Source organism: Dromaius novaehollandiae, chromosome 5 (assembly GCF_036370855.1).
Source record: "Dromaius novaehollandiae isolate bDroNov1 chromosome 5, bDroNov1.hap1, whole genome shotgun sequence".
In the NCBI taxonomy this organism is placed as follows: domain Eukaryota; kingdom Metazoa; phylum Chordata; class Aves; order Casuariiformes; family Dromaiidae; genus Dromaius; species Dromaius novaehollandiae.
In genome coordinates, this window is record NC_088102.1 from 1608348 (window position 1) to 1632867 (window position 24520).

The window sequence follows — 24520 nt, forward strand, 5'->3', positions numbered from 1 at the left end:
CGCGCAGGCGGGCAGGAGCATCCCTCTCCTCCTGCAGCGGGGGCGAAGCTGGGGCTCCCCGAGATCCCAGGCTCAGTTTCAGGGACTGGATCCAAAGTCTTCATTTCCCTGTTGCTGGAAGCACGGGATGGGATGCCACACGTGAGGCCACAGACATCGGGCCGGGGCCCGTCACGCTCCTCCCCAGCCGGCCTTGCCTGCTGCTGGCTGGAGTCATCTTCCGGCAGAGCGAGGGATAATTGAATTTGCACCCTGGTGTATAATTACCAGTCTGGTGCTTGATGACATTAAGAAATAATTATTTCAGAATTTAAAATTCATATTTAGCAAGATAGCGCTGAGCAGCAACAGTTGGGCCCTAATTAATTATTTTCCAGGCTCAGAAAACTGAAATGTGGTTAGTTTTGGCGGGGGGAGGAGGGCACTTGTTTTTTATTTATTTATCCCTGATGGCTGCATTTGAGCAAAGCAGTAAAAGAGGGAGTTGGGAACTGGAGTCAAAAACAAGATACCAGCACTTGTTTTGTGGCTGAAATATTGCATTGCAGTAGCTCCCACATGTACAAGATCTGTTGAGTCTGGGGCAGAGAAGATATTTACATTTCTATAAATGAAAGTAAAGACATCTGGCCCGACAAGAAAAGCAGGAATTATTGTATAAGTCATTGCAAATGAAGGCTATGCCCAATATCTCCTTGCAGGCTCTGGTAGCTCTACATCTTCTGAACCAATGCTTTCTACAGTCCTTCCCCTCCCACACGAGCCAATTGCGAGGGAGATGAAAGGGAAGGACACGGCTCCCCTAGCACCGCTCCCAGCCACGACCACCGATTAGACAGCCCTCGAGAAGAGATGGATGAAGACTGAACGCTGTTGTTGAAACCATACCCAGGATGGAAGTATGGACAACCGCGCAGAAGTCACTTATCATCCAAGTGATGTACTGCTACATGTTTCATAGGAAGAAAAGGAAGGAAAGTGAAATATTTCATCCATTCCAACTCATAATTTTCCAGTAAGTACACTTTACTGTAGCAGTTCTCAGGCAAAAAACATTAAGAAACTGTTTTGTCCACCCCAGTTGCAATTACCGAGATAATTACGATCAGCACTATTTGCCAAGAGATCCAGCTGACTCACTACTATTTAAAACCTTTAAACCAAAGTCAGACTTAAGTCTTTTGAGACACATTTCCACTTCATCCACCATTAGCGAGCTAAAGGCAAGCTTTCCTCTTCTCTGGTCTGTGTCATGAAAGAGGTCAAATGAAAGCACCCAAGTGGTCACATCTTGCCTTAAAATTAGCAGGTCAGAGTCTGCAGAGTCTGCAGCCGACCAGACTCCTGACTGCTGAGGCCTTTGTCCATCTGGCGTTCCCTGACCCAGGCCTTGGCTTCTTCTCTTTGGGGATTTCATGCATACAAAGAGTAAATATATTCTTACACCCATTCACGCTATTGAATTGTGTCAAATAAAATTGAGCTTTGGAAAATATTTTAAAAAGTAGAGTATTGTTGATGCATTATTGACCTTCCTGTTATTGGTAAGACAGTATTTAGACATGTAGCAGCACCTAAAGCCCTAGGAGAAAACAAAAAGAAGAATTACCTGTGTTGATGAGAATTCCAGACATAATTGATACCTTTGCACAGATTTTAACTATTCATAATGGAAGTAAATGTTCCATTAGAACAGTGCCATGGAACAGTAACTCAAAAAAAAGAAAGAATTTTGTACAAGTTGTGTTTACTTTTAAAAGCACAATAATCTATTCTGCTACATTTTCTGTATTAAATCTCATCCTGGCTTGAAATTTTCTTTTTTTTTATTGCCATGGATGACTCATTTTAGAAAAGAAGATGCAATAAAAATTGTTTCTTTTTCCTACCCCCACCTATATAAAGTTTTCAACGAAGCCACATGAAATCTATTAATTCGCTCCTGAAGAGCCAAATGTTGAAAAGCGCCTAAATGGATCTTGAAAGTCCGAATGAAGATGGGTGCCATAACTCAGCACTTTGAGCATCCTTAGTCACTAGGAGCAGAACTCCCCAGGGCCCGTACGTAGCCGTGCACGACTGCAAGCCCTGCGGGCTCTCCTGGGCTGGGAACACCCACAGCCCTGCTCCAAACGTGAGAGCTACGACTTTCCTAAGGGCATTGCAGGACTGAGGACTGGGCCATCTCCTAGGCATGTTTTGTACATTATCAAAATCAACAGCTGCTGAGATAGTTAGTACACAGCAGTACCTGGGAGAGCGACAGTTTTTCCCGGCATTTAGGTTAGGAGCTATCTAAATGGCAAAGGGCGGCAAATGTTATATTGGCAGTGGCTCCTGCTCTGTATCAGGATAAGAAGCAAAGGATAAGAAAGTAAAAACAGAGTAAAGCATTCTTGCAAATATAGCTGAAATAAATTGAAAATACAATGTTTCCGCATCTGGTTACAGCTCACCCAAGGGACTAATTTCGCAGATCACTATGGGCAGGTGAGGGTGGGGAGCTGTCTCCATACATCTGCTCTAGCTCATACTCCTAATGCCTGAAAAGTTTTCGCCTTCTGCTCATATATAATCCAGAGCAAGAATGTGAAGGAAGCAGCCCCTTTTGGCTCATATACCACGGACAAAATTTTGCCTTTCCATTTATAACAGCATTTTGATTCAATACCCATTTCCACTGTTTTGAGAGGGAAGCACACCAGCCATGCTTCCCCTCTCCCCCTTTCTCGGGGATCTGCATTTAGACAGCCTGGATCTAGTCATGCTTTGGTGTCACAAATCTGTAAACGCTCTTCTACGCCAAGTCCCATCCTCCAGCATCGGGCAGGGAGGCAGCCTGCCTCTCTCCACAGATTCCCTGCTGCCTACGGGCTGGGAGAGGGGTTGCCGCTGCGTCGACAAGGTTTTTAGGCACGTAGCTGGGTGTCCGTGTGTTAAAGGAGGGGTGTCACTGGAGCTGCACCGAGGTTTGGTCCCCGGCCAGAGGAAGGATCACTCTGGTGATGGCAGAGAGGCGATTAGAAGGGTGAACAAGACATTAACTCTGGCAGATGCTCAAGCTGCAGGAGCTGCTAGAGAACCAAGCGAGGAGTTCATCCAGGCAGCACACAGACGACAGGGGTGGAGGGGAAAAGGGATAGTTTGGAACTGTCACCATAAAGGCAATCTAAAGTTACTACCATAACAAAGTCATCTTATATTGGCATCCCCTTTGCCACATAGGATCTGAATCTCTGTCTGGAAGAACACAGCAGGGTCAGACATGCAGAAAACAAGAGGATTTTGCTAGACCTTGAGCGAGTCCTGGTCGAACTGCCTGGAAACCCACAGCTGGTCAAGGGAATGCCTCCGCGGGCCAGGCTAAAGGCGTAACATGGGCTGGCGAATGCTGGAATGGAGAATAAATAAACCAGAGTCGTCACAAATGCGAGACTACGCACGGAGCGGTTCCCACAAAGCAGCAGTGCAGCGCGGTGCCGGGGCTTCCCAAGGTCTGCGGCAAAGGCACAAAAACGTCGGGGAAACGGGCTGACGGGAACCTCACGAAGTTCAGCAAAGGGAAAGGCCAAGTCCTGCCCGGGGGAGGAACAAGCCCAGGCACCAGGACAGGCTGCAGCTTTGCAGAGAAGGACCTGGGGGTGCTGCTGGACACCAAGCTGACCATGAGCCAGCAGTGCATCCTCTCTAGCATCAGCTTAGGGTAACACCACGGAGCCCAAAACGCCCACCTGCCTGCCTCTCCTCCCCTGCAGGGCTCTGGGCCAGCCCAGCCCAGCCTGGTTGGCGTTGGTCAACCCGCAGTCAAACAAGCCCGTCAGCAGGTACTCACCTCCACTTCTCCCCACTTGCTCCAGGCTGCTTTGAGCTCCCTCCTTGAAAATAAACTTGTCAGGGTGTCTGGGTATTCAGGCGCCCATGTCAGCCCGTTCAGGTCTTTGGTGGTCGGAGGACAACCATCAGGGCTGGGTGATTCCCACTGCCCTGGTTCTAGCCAAGAGGTGCCTCAGCGCTACGGGAACCAGCGGCTTCCACCTACCCTCACGCTTTTGTGGCAGTTTTGTTCAGCCAGATGTATTAAGGTACGCAAAGACAGTTGTCCCACATCATAACACACTTTATTGACCCACGAGGGTTCAATAGCTGATGCTGACTTAGTGCTGATACGAACTTTCACTATAGTTAAGGAAAGTGGATATTACCAGTTCTGCCTATTGGTGATATTGATTTTGGTTGCCCTTGCTCTAACCGCCACCCAGACACATAATAAACAGCCCTGGCCCCAGCGGATGAGAAAGAAAGAGGCGCAGAGGCCCTGGGCTTTGCAGGCTGCCGGTGAGGTGCCACAGGCCAGGCGTCCTGGTCCCCGGAAAAGAACCCAGATGATGTGCACGGCAGAATGGAAACCTTCGCTTTGATAATATTTAACTGCTTCAACAATGTGAAAGCAATATAATAGAGCAGAATGTTAAAATATACAGGTAGAAGATTCCTGAAGAGGCCACATGGTCCGTTTGCTGCCGCAGGGTAGGATCTTACAGGATGCCTAATCATAAGTCTTCTAAATGAAAAATCTGGAATAAAATGAGACAGCTGAATTTACTTATTAGGTACTTTTTTCCCCATGACAGTGAAAACTGTCAAAACCGGAATCTCCTCAGAAATTTGCTTGATTGACACAAAATGCACTTTCTGGTGGACTATTCTTGCCCATGAAGCATGAGCTCTCCTTTCCTCCATCAGCCTTCCCTAGGCTTTCCTACAGAGCCTTAGACCCCCGGGTCTCTCCGTGACGGCAGAGGCTGTTGCTGCGGGCAGAGGAGGAAAGGCAATGGGCAGTGCTGGGCTGCCGGCGAGGTGCAGGCTGCTAAGAGGCTTTGGCAGGAGGTGAAGACATGCCTGGGAAGGAGATGGGGTGAGGAAAGGCTGCCCAGACTCCTGGAACAAGAGTGCTTCAAGAAAGCTCTGCACCATCGTTGTTTGCAGGCAACAGGATGCAGTTGCATTTTAATTTTTTTTTACACTTCTAGGTATTGCTGGTTAGTCACCATAACACCCTGAAAATGTCTCGCTGCTCAGAATTGTTTCATAAAGCACAAATTTTGGTAAGCGTGGTGGCCCACTCGTTCACCCCCATCTCCTTGCAGCAGTGCCTGCAGCCTTGCTGAGAACCCGGAGCAATGTTTAATTTGTCACAGGTCATCGGTGCTTCAGTAATGAAGCTACAGCACTTTTAAGAGAAGATCTTTAAAACAATTCATCTTAACCTCACTGATTAACTCCTGCTCAGTTCAGAGTTTAAGTTAATTATTCTTTTAAAAGCAAATTTTTCCGCATAGGCTTTAAATTATCTCTGTCATCCTCACGCAAATCTTTTATAATACTCAGGAATTTCAGAATCAGGCTGTGGAATCAGTTTGTTGAGTCTTTGAAAAATAAAGAAAGAATTATGGTAGATATGCCAATGCAAAGACATTAAATGAAGCTCAGAGGAGATCATTTTTTATGATGCATTTATATGCATCATTTATGCAGCCTAAAATGCAAATCGGTATACTTGTAACTATTACACTATAAAGTTTTACAATGGTTCAGGTACATTTTAAAAGCATAGATTTTTTATTAAATTTATGTATTCATTTTACCTTTGTAGGATGCACGTCATTTCATAATTCAAAGTATTTTGCATTGTATCAGACAGATAATAATTTAAACTAATAGATTTTAATATTTCTAGCTCAAAAATACAGTTCCAGGAAGACCTAAGATGAAAAAAAGCTTTCTTTAGAAATTTCATAAAGAAATTAAAGTAAACATTTTCTCTTTAGCTCCCTTTGAATGAAATCTTCGCTTTGCTTTGGGGAACTGAAACATAAGTGAAAGCTAAGATATCATCTCTCCCTCTTCTTTTCATTCTTACCAGTAGGTACAATGTTATCTTTAGTCTTTTCAAGGAAAAATCTGAGTTTTGTTCAGTTGCTATGTGGCATAAACTCCCAATCTTCCTTGGCTGGAAACATCTCTGACACAAACACGCTTTGGCCGAACCTCAGGAACATCTCAGGAGCTCGCACTCACCACGGCCTTACGTAAGCAGGATCCTGTATTCTTAAAAACCTCTGAAGAAGGAAACCCCACCGGGGGCCTCACCCTAGAAATCTGCGAGAAATATTGAAAAAAAATCCTGTGACCTTTCCTCACATGCAATGCTTTCTAAGCATCCTGTTCTGTTCTTACTACTGTTTTAGGAGTCTCTCTCATTTGCTTATGTGTTTCTTAGAGCCTAGTTCCCAAAACTAGACGCAGCATGCTGAGATCAAATCACATCAGTGCCACCTAATGATGTTTCAAATCCTCACAAAACTCTTCTATTAATACCTCTCAGAAGAAGAGCTTTTTGTGAGAGTACCTAAGTTTTGACCCAGGTTTGCTTTGATCTGTAGCTCTCTAATTGCTTCTATGACACTACTGAGCAGAGTTACTGGAGAGAGACAGACTGGACCACCTACGGCAAGGTAAGAAACTTCTGCCCTTGCATCAGATGGGAACTTAGGACAGAAAGTGTCCTCTGAGGTCATTTAACACAGTTGTATGACCCGTCCCATGAAAATGACCAGTCCTCACTTTTTTTTGGCATCGCAATTGCCCATAGGATGTCCACGTCGGAACTCACTCCTCTGAAGCTGAAAAAGCTGCTTTCTCACCAGAACTGATTCACGGCCAATCTGTGCCCTTTCTTGGGTCAGCGTTGCCCGTCAGCCCAAGCAGTTATTTTCTCTCTCTGTTGTCCAGTCTCTTCCTCAGAATACATCTGTGCCCCGCGAGCATCAGCATCTCCCGCAAACGCCCGGCGCTCTGCCAGGGATGTCCATCCCGCCCAGAACCTGGTCCTGAGACCAGGAATAGCCATCCCTCGCGGGAAAAGCAGCCTCCTCCGAGCTCCGCGCACCTGCCCACCCAGCAGCACCCACAAGGATTCACAGCTCCGCAGGTTTCTGAGCCCAAAGTTGCAGCCGGCTTTAGCTCCAGGCCTTCAGTCGCAGGCTGACAAGGAGGTCCCCCCAGGCAGCAGGGACAGGGCAAGGCATCTCCTCGCCGTGCGAGGGACGGGACCAGGCCTGCCACGGACCCACCACCCAACCATCCCGGGCCGCACGGGTACATCAGATCGCAGTAGCACAGTTTTCGACCTACCTGTAAAGATGCAAAATGTTGCATCCAAACATCGGTCTCCAAATACCGCGGTGGCTATCACCGGTGGCAGAGTACCGCTGGCTGCAAGCACAACAATTAAAGGCCCGAATGGTGCAAGCAGCTCCTGGCACAGCGAAGTCTCTTGCCCCAGGATCTAAACTTGCCATTTTCCGTGATGTAACGTCGGCGGCGCTGCCAGGGTGGTTTCGATTACAGGCCATAGGAGCCTGCAGATGTTGCGCTTGCTATAGGAGGGCTCCTTGGTTGTGCCCTGAATGCCGAGCCATATGTCACTCCCGGATGCAGGGAGGAATCTGCAAGGCAGCATCAGAAAAGGAGGCATCAGCCCCGTGTGCAGGTTTAAACATAAAAAGAGAAACAAAGGAAAAAAGGGAAGCTCTCAGGAGGAGAAACTCGTCGAGAGTGACGCATACTGCTGGGAAGGAGGCAGCGTTCAAAGCCGTCTGCGATGAGTTAGCAATGTGATTCCCTCCAGGGAAGCAGACTGGTGTTGACGAACACCAGCTTGACAATTTTTCCGGCAAATAGTCTCATTTGTTAATTTTTCTGAATGAGTTAATGAGCGAAATATGAGAAAAACATGCTTTCAGAAGTGAAATATGCTTCCCAAAAATATCTTCACATGAAAGACTGCCATAGCTTAAGCAGAAGTGAGCTAGGAATAGTGAAGCTTTCCCTGCCTCTGAAAATTAATTGGAAACACTTCATTTGCAGTTTAGCAAAAAAGCCTCAGTAAACCTATCTGCAAAAGCTTGTGTTTTAGGGTGTTTCCATCCAGAGAGCCGACCCCGTGGCCGGGCTGGCGTGGGAGCGATGGGGAGCCTGTGCACGGCCCTGCAGCAGCGCAGCTGGGGCCAGGATGCTCCGTTTACAGCAAATTTGACAGCGAGTATTCTGCAATTTAGTGGGCGAGAGCACCCAGCAATAGACCATCTAATTCAGGCGCATTTACTCTTCTGTGATAGCAAGGCAGAAAGAAAGGTGGTCTGTTGTATTTTATTTTCTAAACACACAGTGGCAAGGATTTTATCTATATTAGCCACCCACTAAATTTTTGGTATGGGAGATCAGAGGCAGAAATCACTGGAAGGAGTACTGAAGGTTTTTAATTCAGGGTTAGAGATTTCCTACCCAGCGCAATTCTTCAGGCAACTATAAAGTGAGATGTCTCCCCATTTAGCTCAGGGAACTATTTTTCTTCTCAGTTTAAATACGATGTTACTTAGACACTTTGAAACTAGGGAAATACGCAAGTTGTAAAGCTAATAAAAGCCTCTTAGCACTTCTGCAATTTAAGAAGAGCAAAGCGAATCCTGAGCGTAGTAACCTTAGTGATCTATGAGTAATAGAGACACAATACTCCTGCCCAAAGGAAGTATAGTGAGCTCTAACAGGCATTTACTACGTGCTCTTTTTTGTAGTTCAGATTCCTTTTTCCATCCAGAAAAACTAAAACACACACACATACATACACACACGCTTTCAGGATAAGAAACTTGTCAAAAAAAGACCATATAGCAACATACTCGTAGACTTTTGTCTTCTGGAATTAGCAAGTTAGACAAAACATATTTAAATATATATAAATATTAGAAGAGCTCAGAAGATTGGGGTTTCTCTTACATTTGTGTAGTCCTACTGTTGATATTAACATTATTATACTATTGGTGACACTATCATGAACAAAGCTGCTTTCTACCCTTAAAACATTCATTGCAGCTACATCAGAACATCATAAACTAATACTGAAAATACAAAACAGACTTACAGGAACTTAGAAAGTGTTCATCAAATTAAAGGTTGGAGGAGCCCAATGCTGTGAAATGAATGCACTTGAGCTAAACGTTGTAGTGGGCAATATATAACCTCCTGGCCCATCTTGTACGGTCACAGGGCCACACGGCCGTGGCTCCAGCACCGTGGTGAACCAGCCATCCCGCCCTGGCGAGAGGCGCAAGGCATCACTCTGATATATTTATGCACCACGGAGAACATAATTCCCAGGCAATATGGTAGGTGATCCAGCGCTTTTCAGGATTCCTGGTCATTAAAACATTTCTGCTTGAAACCAAAGCGAATGTTAAAACTCTGGACAGTTCTGCAGGACAGAAAATCCATTTGCGGGTGAGCTGCAAGCCCTGCGGATGAAGGCTGAATACAGCCTCTCTGCAGGGGCAGCATGCAAACACGGCGCCGGGAGCACTGCTGCCTCTACTGATTCTTCTGCAGAATTTGGACAGATTGCTTAGTGCCCATGCTTTGCAGGGTGAGACAAACTGCTCTGCTTCAGGCTTGCGTATCCACCCGGATAAGAACTAACCACAGGAGATGTCATGCTTTGGGGCTGTTTCCAGGGCCAGCAGGACTGTGACCTTCTCCTGCCTGCTCAGAAGTGACCACGATCGCTCTCGGTCTGCCTCAGCCTGTGTTTCATACACACAAAACTTCGGGGAGGAGTAGACAAGGTGAGGTAAAATAGAGTGATTAAATCAGGGTTGGTGCAAGGACTGCGCTGGAAGCCCTGCGGTCTATGGATGGATACCCAGGTCTCCATCATGAGAACAATAATATCTCAGCACACCAAACCCATGTTCACCAGCCCTCACGCAGACGGTACCTGCATTATACAGCTGCCCACATCAAGCTTTCATTTGGAAACAACCGAACCGGCACCAACTCTGCTTACCCAGCCCAGAGGAGCGTGGCTCCGAAGACGCTTCTGCTCAGCGAGGAGCAAGTTATCGTGGCCTGCACAGGGGATCGGGCTCCCTGGTCGCGATGGTTCTTGCTGTGCTTCTAATCTCCCAAGCTAATATGAGAATTTAAACCGACAGAAGTCAGCTTCTAAAGAAGACAGCATTATATTTAAAAGCAAAATAAAGCTTACTGAAGCACTCTGCTTGGCAAAACAAAACCTATCCTCAAAACTTGTGCATACGTCTACACTGATTACTCTCCGAAAGCATTATATACAAAAATCGTTTGATCCTCTTAGGTATGATATGATTATGGTGCTTCGGTTTAAAAATCATTGTGCAAAAAGCAGCTTTCACCTTCAAAAAATTTCTCTCTGGCACCTTCTCCATATGTGTATGTCCTTCTCTTTATACATCTATATATACGCACAAACATCACAGTATGTACTTATATGTTTCTATAACCAGATCACAGAAAATAATTTGTTCAATTAAAATATAATAACCTAAACACAAAACCATAAGCAAACTGCATACTGTGTTCTATTTTAGCCAACAAAAATGTCATCTTTCTTTCTGAGTGTATAATAGAAAGATTAAGTGTGTTCAATTCATATTCTTAACCCATTTCATAGCTTTTTAAAAAAATCCATCTATGCCTGCTGGCAATCTGCTACTAAACTCTCCCAAAACTGCTTGAATAACAGCATTAAAAAAACATTTTTCAGGGAACACATATCCCTTTTCTTTCATTTTTTTTCTAACCTCATCTGTTCTAGATTTAAGCCGTTCCCTAATGAACTTGAAAATTAATGCATAGATCCAGTCACCAGTTTGGCTTGAGTATTGCAGTAATTCTGCTGATTTAATGCCTAGAATTCTGTATAATAAATGCCAGTTAGACCTGCAAGGAAAACCACTTTCAGGCAGCTTCTGTAACCTTTGCTAAGTTGAAGGAGACTGGTTGAGTTGGCCTTTCCAAGCCAAGCATTTCAAATTGGCTGCAACTCTCCAAAGCCATCAGGGAAAGAAGGAGGAGCTCAACACATTGATTTCTTCCCTCAACCTCTGTCCTACAGAAATACACAAAATGTTTTGATCTTTGAGACTAGGAAATAGCCCGTAGGTCCTTAATATAAAAGAAACTATGGTGAGCTAGATCTGCGCGGTGTCCTCTAACCCCACCGCTGTCCCCGCGAGTCTCTTGTGCGTCCTACTAACAGACGCTGTGGTAATTGGAAATTTTAATCCTCATAAAAGAAGTTTGATTTAATGGGTGCTTTAAACTTTTGCTATTTGGTATGAAAAAAGCATCTGACAGTAGTTTTGCATCCCAGTTTACCTGTAGGATGAAATCATGGCAATTTGCCATTTTCTTTTTTAGATAAGCTGTGTCCCTGTGCCCCTTTGCTAGCTGTTATCTGTGCAAATGAGAGATGAACTCACCATCTCCACGAATGCCTCAGGGGATGAGACGTTTCGGAAAGGCTGAACATCCAGTATTTTCCTTATTAGACTACTCACTTGACCTATCTTGTGTGTGATATTATGGATATTATTCCTGCCTGGAAACACAGTAACAGGAAAATACTGGGAAGGTGAAATGCCATTTGGATTAAAGGACAAAAACATCACAGGAACAAGTGTGTAAAACTGAGAAAGGAAATTCTCTTCGCTCCAGTCTGAAGACCATACTTAGGGTAGAAGGTGTCAAGGGGAAGATTTAAAGGTGTAACGTGTCAAAATTTAAAGGAACAGCTCTTGGAATAGCAGAAAATTGTCAGGCGTGACTCCAAGCCGCACAGACAGGGAGCCTGGCGCACGTGTGCACCCGGATTGCGCCAAGGGACAAAGGTGCAGGAAACGTCTCTGCTGCACGTGCCACCGGCATGCTCGGAGCCCTCTGCTTTGAAGTGCCTATCGCTCCGCTCCAGGGGCTCCCTCGTGCACAGAGGACATTAAATAACCCCGGCAATTGGACACAGCTCTGCAAAGTGTAATGAAAGCTGGTTTCACTGCAGCCGTCTGGGCTTCTTTGGGGGTTTGGTCCCTTCTCTAACTGAGCTTCTGTAGCCTAGGTTGGGGTCAGGCCAGTTGGCTTCATAATGTGCCATTTTGTACCTGTGAGGGTCTCTGTGCCCATGTGCATCGCGTGGGCCTGCTTCTCCTTTGTAATATTCCACCCTCCCCTTGCTCCCATTCAGCTTCATCTCTCCTCTCTCCTCTTCCTCTTCCTCACAGCTGCAGGCCCGTCAGTTGCTACTGAGTTCATGGCATTTTTAAGAAGACAACTGATCTATTCTATTAATTTTACTTGTCTCTTTTCTTCCTCCCTGCCCTAAAAAGAGAGGTTATTTCTCTTGATATTCTTCCCAAATCAATAAATTTATTCAGCCCATCTGCTCTGACTTCAGCTTGTGCTCCTTTAATTTGCAACTATTTGTTAAAATACCAGAAATGTAATTATTCCAAAAATGCCACAGGTGTAAGCGATACTTAACATAAAAAATGAAAAATCCATCAAGGCAATGTTTAAATAGTTTAAAAGCCAAGTTTACCTTGCTAACCTGAAAAAAAGCCACCAAGAAGAGGACTGGCAAGGTGAAATGAAGGTCTAACAGATGGCGGTGACACAGAGGGACTCGTAGTCAGATGCTCAGTAATGCAGCAAGGAGGATGAGGGAAGATGAGACTTTCAAAGCAGCCTTGAGGATGCAGATTCAACCAAGAAAAATAAATTTGCATTAAAGCTATGAGCAATACCCGTGTACAAAGTCACATATATTTTCTGAGCAAATAAATCCCACGCCTGAAAACTGGTGAGTAGCTGGGCGTATGCAGAGCAGGCCACGTCGGCAGGGTCAAGTATCGCCAGCCTGTTGCGGGGAGCCCTCCCGAGCCCGCCCCGGGCACCCTCCACCGTGCCGGCACCACAGAGGTTGCAGCTACCCACCTCCAGCTCCAGCACTTGGTGCCTTCAAGAGCGGGACCACCCCGTGCAGCAGTGCCTGGCCGGGAGCAGGGGACCATACCCACTCCGTAGACTGTCTGAACTTGACCAGCAAGCCAGAAAGAGCTCCTCAAAATTCCTCTTGCAATACTGAACTTACTGTTGTGTCAAAAGCGACTGCTGAAGTGTCAAATGACAAACACTGAAGTGTCAAAATGACATTGTAATGTGACAGGAAAATGGAAATGAATCAGCTACAGCAACCGTGTTTGGAAGGGGAGAAGTGTTTTGTTGTGCTGTTTTGTTTGGTTTCACCAAGCTCTGTTTCCTGCCTGGTGAAAAACTACCTGTTGGAAAAACACACAAAGCTTCCCATGGGTGTGTGGCCAGGACGCCCGATACCTTGGCCACCGCCAGAGACAACGGCACCGGGGTCCCAGAGGCCCCAAGGGTGAAAAGGGAGAATAACGTGGCTGCAGGAGTCAGCCCACGCGGGGTGCTAGCATCCGAAATCATCACGGCCACAAAACTCCCTAAAGGTCAAGTTTACGGAAAGCAGAAATCTATTTTCCTGACAAAAGCACACGTTTCAGAACATCCACACCTCGATGGATGCTTCGGTGGTGCCTGAGCACCACTCGCTTGAGCGCACGTTTCTGACTCTTCTGGGCGTGCAAACCCTTCATTGGCACGATCTGGGGTGAAAAGACAGGCTGAAACATAGGAATGTCCTGCAGGACCGTGGGAAATGAGCAGCAGAAAACTTTACGTTTACGAGTGACCTGTGAAGCTTTCATCCAACTGAACCAACTCTGCTCAAGCACAGCAAAGCTGCAGAATAGTTTAACACAGACATTGGTACAGAGGGAAAAATACAGTTTTAGAAATGGATTCTTATCACAGAATTTTATAGTTTTGCACTTTCGTAGTCATTACCCTGGAGAGGTAGGACAGATTTGTGCCCCTATTCCTTCCTTCAATAGTGAACTCTGAATATTTCTCAAAGGACTCTTAATTCATATTTACACAGATTTTACCTTTGCAGATATACTCCCAGCATTACAAGCGAACATTGTATGGAATGCAGATTACCTTTCGAGTATGAATTTTCTGTTTCTAACCTGCTTCTTTCATCTTGCTTTCGTTTTTCTCCTAGCGATGCTGCTATCTCTTTTCCTATCTAAAATGACTGGATCTTGCTCGGTCTAATTTCCTCTCTCTGCACACGTCCTTTTAAGAACAGAGCTTTGCTTCTCTAACAATTTATATCCTTCCTTTCTCCCAAGCATTTGTGCTGGGGACAAAATTTTAGTTTCCATAGGAAATACGCTATATAAATAAATACTCAGTGCTAAAGATTCCTACCCAAACATGTAGGAGGAAAGTATGAAAAATATCCTTACTGGATCTGCCAAAACTTTACATAAATTACAAAGAGGAAAAAATTGCAGCAGAAAGAAAAGCGATGCTCCACATTCGCAGCAAAGCAGGGAATCCTATCGTGATTACGGGCATTGCTGCAAGGGAGTCATTGACCCAATGGCACAAGACTAGTTCTCTGCGTAACCTTCCATACTTATTGGTGAGTGCAGTACATGTACGTTTATTTTAAAGGAATTACTGCAGCTGCCCACAAACAGCCCCTCAGCAGCATTTAGGCCTTTTATACAAGAGGCCAAATTACACCGAAAGTGCAAAAGTATAAACAAAACCTGCAGACTGACTTGAGCAAAGCACCGAGAATGGGGTTTATACATAATTAAATTCCAGAATCCCAATTTTAAAATGATTTTAATGAAAAGTAAAGGTCCCGTTTTAATAACGCCATCAATTTTTTGAAGCTCTGGGGCTTGGTATTTCAGTGCCATCCAGCCAGGGAAATAGCTGTTGTCTCAGAGAGAGTTTCAGTTCACTGGCTGCTTTTCTCTCCGATAGATTCACATCCATATTTATGTTTTACTGTTCTGCGTTAATGTAAATGACCCGGCTCTATTGTATACATTCATAAACGAGACGCTAGCTACTTGCTTCATTGCTCTAACCTGCGCTGTTGTACGGGTACGTTTTAGCCTGACGCATTCTTAGCGCAGGTTATTAACAGATTGGGAAGAATTTGCAGAGATAGCAAATTCCCGAGGAGTTTGTATGCAATTTCCGTGCCTCCGCCAGGAATCGCACGTTCAGCATCACCAGGTGCTCGGGGCACTAGCTGAAGTCCAACAAGGCTTTTTCAGTCCTGCTGGATTAGACCATTTCCCATCAGATGGAAAACTCTCCCTGGTGGCCTGGCAAGACGAGTCCCCATTCCCAGGTCCCTGCGAGCCGGCTCTCCGCCGGATGGAGAGGGGGAAAATGCAGCAATCATGGACCACGCACAGCACCGGGCACCGTCACCGGGAACGGTCCAGCCTCACAAACGACACCGGGCAGCACAACAGCCCCACGGACTAGGGCGAACCCTCTCCTGGGTGTTGCTTGTTCTGTTTAGACGCTGCTGAAGAAATTGGGGAGAATTATCCCCACTCGATGTCACGGGTCTTTTAACCTCCAACTCGCCACGTCCCACTGACTGATCCCCAGATGCACGGCAACCCCGTGGTCACCTAAATTTCCAACCACACTTAACAAAATGAATTATATTTTTACCAATATCAGCAACCGCATATTGCTTCCCCACCTTTTCAAATTTTAAAATTAGTTATCTTTTCCACCGTGTTGTTTCCATGGTTTTTCAATATTATGCAGCTTTTATATTAAAAAAGATAATGGTTTCATATGCTGCTCATTATACCCTTGATGTTTGCTTTTTGCAGAGGATCTGAAAGAGGAATCCTTGTTCTAGCTTCAGATTTTAATGCTTAGTTAATCGTACCTGTCCAGTGTATATCCATCCAAGAGAAATGGTCACCAGCCTCTGGGGAAATTCTAGAAAGGGGAAGAAAGACAGAGAAACACATCTTGGATTTCTTTTAGCTTCAATTTTGGTTTTTCATGTCGGAGAAGAGCACTCCATCATAAAATGCCTGTTAGACTTACTGTAGCATATTAACTTTTATTCGCTATTAAAGCTCCCAAATCTTTTCACGTTATGAAAGTTATACTAGAAAGATGAACTTCAGAAAGTTATTTCAAAACTTGCGAGGGATTTTAAAGGCTTAACTGAGCAGCTGTCTCAAGGTTTGAGGACTGCAGAGAAACTTATTATCTCCCTTAACAATTGGTTCAGGTCACATCCAAGCACTTTCGTCTGCCACCTACTGTAGTCAGACTTGGTTAATCTGCAAATTGGGTAACTACAGAACTGAGCACCTAAGTATCTCACGAAAGAAAAAAAAAAAAAAGAGAGCACACACGATAATGACTTGATTTTTTAACTTTAAACAAGAACAAAATCAAAAGCTCAGTTGTAGAAAGAAAATATGTAATGTTAATCAGTTTGTTTGGTTTTTTTTTTAACCTTAGTTACATTCCCATCCTCACTGAACTTGATAGCATTCCCTAGGGAAAATCTATTAATCTATGCGAAGTTTTTCAGCAGGATAACACTGCTGAAATATGTATATTCATACATGTAAATATGTAGATGTAATTCAGTACCTGCTAGCATATATGTTATAAACTCACAGTGTTCATAACAGCTAGATCAGTTTTAGCTTTGTTCAAAGGTAAAAACTTAATGGTCTAGAACCAGAGATTTCATGGCAGTAAGGCTGGCTGAGACAGAGGAACCTCAAATGAATAATATCAAGATTTGTAAAGAACAGTTTCCTGGCCAAAAAAAGTGTCAGCATGAACTACTGTAAAGCATCATATTTTGCAGTGACAATGATGGCCACTAAATCTCTGCAGGGACTTAGAAGGATCGAGGCCAGGCCAAGGAAGTACACTGGGCATCTTGACAAATTGTTGTACAATGGCTTCCCCTTCGTAGGAAGAAAAAGAAATACATACATATATATATGTATTGCAGAAAGCATTTTGTTTTCTTGTGAAAAAATTGCTTGTATTCATTCCACTCAATCAAAAAATTTCCTTATTTTTTAACTGACTTAAAATATTTTCCTTTGAAACACTAAACAGCATTTCACTTTGAGTATGATGATTCAGTTATACCATTACTGGATCACTCAGATGAACACTGAACTGACATATTTTGGATTTATGTGATAGCTTGCAACACTTTGAAGACTTTGCTTTCGAAAAATAAAAACATTTTATTCTGATCAAAGCAAAACTTTTTTATATTTCCAATGTCCTTTTTTTTTAATAATTTTTGCATGCTGTGAGAATTCAAGAAATTTCAACTTCATCATCCATTCGATATGAAAACATATATATGCATTGGAATATCTTGGGATAGAACTTCTTGGTTTCACTTGGACACAGGAACAAAACCTTGGATGATTAGGCAACATACTGGAAAATAGCACCAAAAATACGATCACAACTCCCTAACGGGGCCAGTTGTGTACAGGTCAGCAGTAGTCCTACCGCTAAAAGTACGTTGCAGAATTAGAGGAGGTTCAAAGGAGAAAAAGGAATGAGGAGGCCTAGAAAGTCACTCCTGAGTTTAAGGAGTGGAGATGTCTGGTCACAGTGAGGGTACAAATTAGAAAAGTATGTTAAAATAGGATAACTAGTGGCCTATAAAGATTAAGCGAGGATTTTCTACATACAGCCTCCATAACAGCAGAATAGCAATATTTTTTAAACAGAAGCGATTGCAGTCCCACACCGGCCACGGTTAAGCCTTCGAAGGAACAGAGCACAGTCATAACCAAGACAAGACCCTTGGATGTCAATCAGAACCAGCTTGTCTTTTCCAAAGGCATAAGAGGAGTACCCAGGATTAAAACAGCTGATACTTCAAACCGAAAAAAGGGCACTGGTAAGGGTTATAAATCTTAAGTCTTAAGGGCCTGGCTCAGTTCTGAATTTCTGAGATTAGGAAGAAATTTCCACTGGAGCACCCAAATCCATAACCTCTCGCAGCAAGGGGCCATGCTGTTGCTGCAGGTTGGTTAGTGCTGAATACTTTCAGCAGCAGGTACTGAAGAGGAGCTCTTCCTTTAATCCAAAAGAATAATGTTGGGCTCTTAATTCATTGCCAGGTACAGCCTGTTTCTTTGCAAACTTCTGCATTGCTTAGTAACATTAAAACACATAAGCTTTAAATGAACTAAATAGGAACAGTCTTATCCTTGCTTCTCGGAATAGGAATGAATTCAGCTTGAAGGTATATAAACTGTGATAATTTAAGTTACTGTTTTTTGAGTTAACTGCCAATGAACACAATTTCTTCAACTTGAGCCAATTCATTTTCAATTTATTTTGCCCTAGGTTCTCAGACTTTGTAGTGTTTGTTGGATTTTGCACAAACTGTTCTATATTTGCAGGTAAGACTACTCTGTGGCATTTGTGCTGTAGGTTTTCTCTTTCTTTTTAATAAGACTCACAAAAATCAGAAAAGTTATTTACATAGCTGCACAAAGAATGTGAAATAATTCCAAGACGAGTTAAAATTCACACCACCTAGGGTTTTATATTATACATGTGTATACAGATAACTATCTGCTAGCATGAATTAATCATTACACAGCAGAATGCATTGATTGTTTCTTCCAATTCACAGAAAAAAACAGAAAAGAAAAGATTCTTTAACAGTGATGACCGCAACGCGAAGTGAGCTCTCCTTTTGCCTCACAAAGGTGTTTTTAAATTCTCCCAATTCAAATAATCCATTAGGCAACTTGCACTTTTTCTGGCCTTTCTGGCAGCTGGGTTTTTATGGGCTCCTTAAAGCCTCCTGTGTTTTTCCCTAATTGGGCTCAGTCCCCAGGGGCAGAAGGAACGGCAGCTCCCGCCGAGGAAGGGACGAGAAGGCGCCAGCGGGACCCTTGGAGCCTCTCTGAAGTGGGCAAGTAATGAGATGGTCCTGCGATTTGTCAGGTTAATTATCCCAAAGTCTGAATGAGCGTAAGCTATACAGGCTACAGTTTAATGGATCTTGACTGCATTTCTGCAAGACTGTACACTTTCTGGCTGTATTTTGTTGTCATTAGACCTGCCGCTGTTAAAACGTCCTGCCGGCTCCCCTGTTGTTTTAGTGCTAACAGTAATTAGGCTGCCTTGACGAGGGCACTGCGGCTCGGTTTTTGGTTTCAGCCCCAGAAAAGCTGCCCCGGGGCAAACCCAGGTCCCAGGCCTGCAGCTCTCCAGGGGCTGCTGAGAGGCAAGAGCCACCAGCGAAGTAAAGGTCTTGTCAAGGCATCGCCAACCCCCGGGAAGCCTGACGTCCCCACAGCTGGCTGTGCCACACTAAAACAGCCAGGACCTTCGTGTTATATGAGAAATCCCAGAAATTTCTGCAGTAATTTGACCAGGAAAGGGGATATGTGGGAAGAAGAGGAACCCAACTGGTGACTGTGGAGAGCAACAGATCGTACTAACTTCCAGCACTCAGAAATAGGCTTCCTCCACCCCAGCCAAAACTTCCCTTTCCGTCATTAAGACTTGGGTGGGATTTGCTGCCATCTGCAACGCACGGATGCTCCGCTCAAACCCCGCAGCAGCAGCCGGGCTGGGGAGAGCTGCCGCGAGGAAAGGCATCAGGCAGCCGCAGCAGTCCCAGAAAAGCCCAAGCGCTTGATGCGGGGGGACTCGGAGCCCCGGAGTGCTGGATTTCCGAGAAAAGTTGTGTGCAAGCAAGGAAGCAAGAATGCAATCCCTGTAAAGAACTACAGCTGAGCAATTAATATGGTCAGATGAAAGTAATTACCATGCCTTCTCTATTTCACCGGATCTGGAGCACAAAAACAAGCAAAGTGCCTGGATTATTGATGAAGACGTACAGCTGGAAAAAAAAAAGAAAGAAAGAAAGAAAGGAAAACTACAGAGAGACGTGGCACTATTGTTGGGTTTGGGGAGTTTAACCCAAAAAAGGAAGCATTTAAAGAAGAGAGGCCTTAGCCTCGTGGTGAGCATGCTGCTGAGCGTCCCGCGGCCGGGCACAGGCAAACGCGAGCCCGCGGCAGCGGAGGCACCGGAGGAGCCTCTCCAGCCCCAGAGCCCAGGTGCCTTTATGCAGCCAGAAACCGGGTCACTGCAGCAGCGCGGCCTCGTGCCATCCAAACGGCAGACACATTGCACGCTGGTCAGCTGGGATTTGCAAGCACCAGAGTCTCTGTCAGGGTTATACAAAATTTGTCAATCACTGAGAAAAAGCTCTAGCAAAGCACTAGTCAAAATGGGCTGCTGCCGGCTGAGTTAGCAGATATTTGTGAGTTTGAGGAACTGAGTCTGCTCTGCAAAGACCAAACCAGAGGGAAAGCTGCTGGGGTAGGAGAGTGAATTAACAAGGCTATTTTCCACAGGGAAATAATAAAGAGCAGCACAGACAAAGCAGAATCAACTCAGGTACAAATCTTGCTGGGGAAGAGTTATAGAAGAGTTTTAATGAGGAGTCTGTTGCTGCTGGGAGACTGCTTTCAGCTCCCAAGGTCAAAGTTGAATATCTAGAGAAATCTATAGAATATTAGTAGAGCAATAAATACCTCAAAGAATTATGTTATTATGGAAAATCTGCAATTTCAAAAGGCAAATTGGCAAACTAAGGGAATTAGTTCAAATCATGTGTTTAGAGACTAGAACACTGACACAAGATATAAAATTGCAAAACTCTATGTAGCTGCGTCTCTAGACTGAAGAAAATAGGTGCAGAGAAAGGCTCTGGGTTGCCGTGCTGGAATGACGGCTGCTGGTAGGAGGTGATGGGAAAGTGGCCTCTGTCACAGTGCTACGTCTCCAGAGAGAGAGCTTCCTTTGGCAACTCATGGGCTTTGTAGGCAAGGAAAATGAGGTAGGTTTGACTGACCTGGGCATTGGTTAAACGTATGATACAGTATCAGATTCAAAATTATTGCATATAGAAAAAGATGGGATTAATATAAAAGTTATTTGGGGGTAATGACTGTTTGCATGAAACATGATGGCAGGAGACATTAGGAGAGGGCTATTGTGCTTGAAGGACAGCATTAAGATAGACCGCGTTACCCATTTTATTCCATATTTGGAATAATGAAACTGTCATAAAGAGCAGGAAAGTACTAGTGACGTTTGATGTCAGAGCTGGAAAGTATTACCAGTGAGGGTGAAAATCTTACCATCCTAAAGAATTAATATGATGGCCGTGGGGACAGGATCTTGAGTGATAACGTTCCTCTAAATCACAGCATTTGGGCCTTTCGATTTTCAAGGAATAGGATTTCATTTACTGCTCTGCAAGGCCCCTTTTTTGTTGCTTTTTTGATCAGAGATTGTATCTAAAGGTCTGTATTTTACCATGAAACAGGGAAACACCGTGAAAAAAGTCCCTACCTGCTTTGCCAATGACCGCTTACATCCTTTCATCAGTGTGTTTTGCTGGGTCCCAGAACAGTGTCATCCTCAGCACTTTGCTTGCTTTCGCTTGATATTTGAGGAAATAATGAAGAAGATATTAGAATATGCAGTTTGTTTTCCATAAATACATTAAAATACTCTGGACATGCATTTTTATTTCTACAAAACTGTGCTTTACCCAGAATTAAAGATACTGTGTCTACTTATACCAGTGCAAAAGGGAGAATCTGTACACATCTGAAATGAGGGGCAAATGTCTATATATACCACTCACCTGAATAGTGACTCATTGAACTTCATGAGTAATGTGAACGGGAGTTGGTCTCCTGAACACATGCTTATCTTTTCCCCAAACTCAACTTGTATATTCGACATTGTTTCCAGGGGCAAACCATCTGAATTTGCACAAATATCATTCTGAGATGTGTCCAGGCTCTAGGTGAGGAAGGACAGACTTGCTGCCAGGCAGAATGCAAACGCAGGTATATACCCACGCGTGCTCCAGACGGACACAGAAATGCTCTCCGTCTCTGGGTGGGAATTCCCTGTGCCTAGGGGCGTTATGTTGTATCAGGAGAGACCTGAAAATGAACCAAAACTTCAAGCAGAGTGCTCTAGACCTGATTTACAGGACAGTGTTTTTTTTGAACTTTCACAGAGGAAAAAAATCCTGATTTCAGTCCAAATACTTTGCCCACGTGAGCACACTCATTAGGAAGAAATGATGAAGATATGAGCATGATCCTGCAAGACATCACGCTCAGGTGCAAACCGCCCTCCCCTGCAAACAGAATATGTTTTCCTTTTCTTCTTTCCGCAGGCCAAGTTCAGCACCCGAATAGCAGCATCTCTCTCTTTCCATCCGCATCAGTCACTGCCGCCTCTCCCGGTGTGCTCTGCCTGAGCATACGCTGAGATACCCGACGAGCAGCAGCACATTGATCCCAGATTAGCAGGGCCTGACGGCTGGCATACGGGCAACCCGGGGACTTTTACTGCAGCAAGCAGATGGAGCTGTTTTAATGTACTCTGAAAACAACCTGCAGACAACAAGCGATTCTGAACAGGCAGCTCCTGCGCTTTCTCCCGGAGTCTCCAAACGGGGGTAAGCGGTGCAATATTGCCTTGTCTACGAGCGCTAAGGCGGGGGGGAAGGCGGGGGAACGGAGGTAGATGGGTTAGACCAGAAGATGCACGGAGGCCAAGGGAGCTGGGCAGCAACCCCCCTTCATTTGCTGTATCCCCTTGTGTTGTGTTTCTGAAAAACACAGGATTAAACACACATTAATAACAGCTCCGTGGTGGAAGCTGTTACAGAGGAGATCAGGGAAACAAAACATCAACATCTTTCCAGAGACCAATTCCAGCACCTCCTTTTGGAGAAAACACAACCATGTAAGTGAACTGGCATCCACATCACCATGATATTTCTCACTTGCCCTCCTTAAAAGCAAACCAAAATCCACAAAAAGCAGCAACAAACATGAGCTCTGCTAGAAACTCTGCTATGATTATCATTTTTATTTGAAGCGCACTCAACTACTGCAGTGATGAGGAGCAGAAAGAAATGTATGAGTGGAGACAAATGGAGATAAAAAAATAGAATAACCTGAAATAAAATATACCAAAATAATGTATTATCCAAACGATTAGTTAAGCTGGAGATAAATTCAGGAGATAATATTATATCTCCAAAGTGAGCCTTACTGCACAAAAAAGGGGGGAAATGATTAAATAAATTGTCTATAAATGGCATTTTCCTCTTAGCTGCTCATCAAATTGTGGACAATTTATACTTTGTAGCAAAAGGGCTTGCATCTCATCATTTTTCATTCTACCTAATATTACAGGGGATGGTCTTTTTACCCGCAGAGACTTCAAACCATCTTAAATCCTAATGAACCCTTGGCTTCAACAATATCTCACTGTAATGAGTCTCATCAATAAAAACACACATGATAACAGCGCATTGTGTAAAACATACTTCCTTTCGTCTATTTTAGATGCTTCATTGCACAATTTCTTTTTCTCTCTTTGCATTTCAGTCAAAAAAAACTGGTGTCAGTGCATTTGTCACAGGTTTCTGAGCTGCGGAAATCCAGAGCCTTAGGTCTGGACGCAACAAGGATTCATGGTGGATTAAACCAACCCAAAACATAAAGGAGCATGATAAGAAAACAAAAAACACAATGACACAACAACTTTAGAATGAGGAAGTAAATATGCGTGAAATATTTAACAGGCCTTCGGGAGCACTAGCACTGAGACAAACAGCAGCCCAGAAGCGAAGCAGCCAAGGATGGTATCGGGTAGGTGTCTGGCCACGAGCTGGGACTTGGACATCGCATGGTGCTCACCACAGAGGCCCGGGTCTTGGGCTCTCGCATTCCTGGGTAATTATCTGGTCCAGTATTTGATCACTTCTCATTTCTTAACGCAAGCCAGAAGACCTCTTTTGCTCCTAAGAAAAAATATGATCTGCTATCATTATCCCACTGGCTACTAAGAAGTATGCTGCACTCAAAAAGTTTCATCCCAAATACCACTGATTCTGACTATTTTTGCTCCTACTGCAGTTCAAGAGGTTTTGACATCAAAAATAACACACAGACACACAAATACACAAACACACACAAAAATTATCCCATTCCCTTCACTTCAAGGCCTGATGTTTTGGCTGAAACTTCTACTCTTGTGAGCAATAGCATCTTTTCCTTTTTTTTTTTTTTTTTTGTATTTGGCAAACCCATATACACTTTCCACTGTAAAAAAAGGGGTTTAAAATCCAAAGATTCAGCCCGTGAACCCTTCCCCTTTCCAATAAGGTAGGATGGTCTCTTCTGCAGAAAGGTGACAGAAGCTGCTCCTTGTTTAAAAGCTCTGACCAACATCTAAGGTGCGGCTGTCGCATCCATCGCTCCTCTCCTACCTTCCCCCTGTCAAGGACAAAAGCTTTGGGGAGCTCTACAGTGCCTTCTGGTTCACAGGAGTTTTACAGGCTGTTAAACATTTAAAGGCTGAAGAGGATTTCCTGCACCTGTACTGTTCTTCTTCCCTCAGCCCTGGTTCATTTGCTGCCTTCTATGAATAAGCAGGGCTTTGCTTTGCTTTGCTTGTTTTCCCCTCCCCTTTCTGGAGAGAAAAAGCTTATGCATGGAAAAACTTTGAGCTAGGGTTTAAGAGAGCTAATTCTGAGACTTGTACACCTTATACCCCATTGCACCTGTACCCAGCACCGCTGCTAACGCAAGGGGTAGCT

The 24520-nt window shown here is 44.4% G+C and overlaps 2 long non-coding RNA genes across 2 annotated transcripts; both read right to left on the bottom strand.

Annotated features, from left to right (window-relative positions):
• Positions 1 to 7200: 7200 nt before the first annotated feature.
• Positions 7201 to 12645, bottom strand: LOC112993829 (uncharacterized). The gene is made up of 4 exons (XR_003261802.2): positions 12470 to 12645; positions 11358 to 11476; positions 9902 to 10024; positions 7201 to 7508 (listed from the first exon to the last, which is right to left on the bottom strand). It is a non-coding gene; the product is annotated as an uncharacterized LOC112993829 (long non-coding RNA).
• Positions 12646 to 15652: 3007 nt separating this feature from the next.
• On the bottom strand, positions 15653 to 23863 carry LOC135328630 (uncharacterized). Its single transcript, XR_010389589.1, has 3 exons — positions 21536 to 23863; positions 21238 to 21327; positions 15653 to 15786 (listed from the first exon to the last, which is right to left on the bottom strand). It is a non-coding gene; the product is annotated as an uncharacterized LOC135328630 (long non-coding RNA).
• Positions 23864 to 24520: the final 657 nt, after the last annotated feature.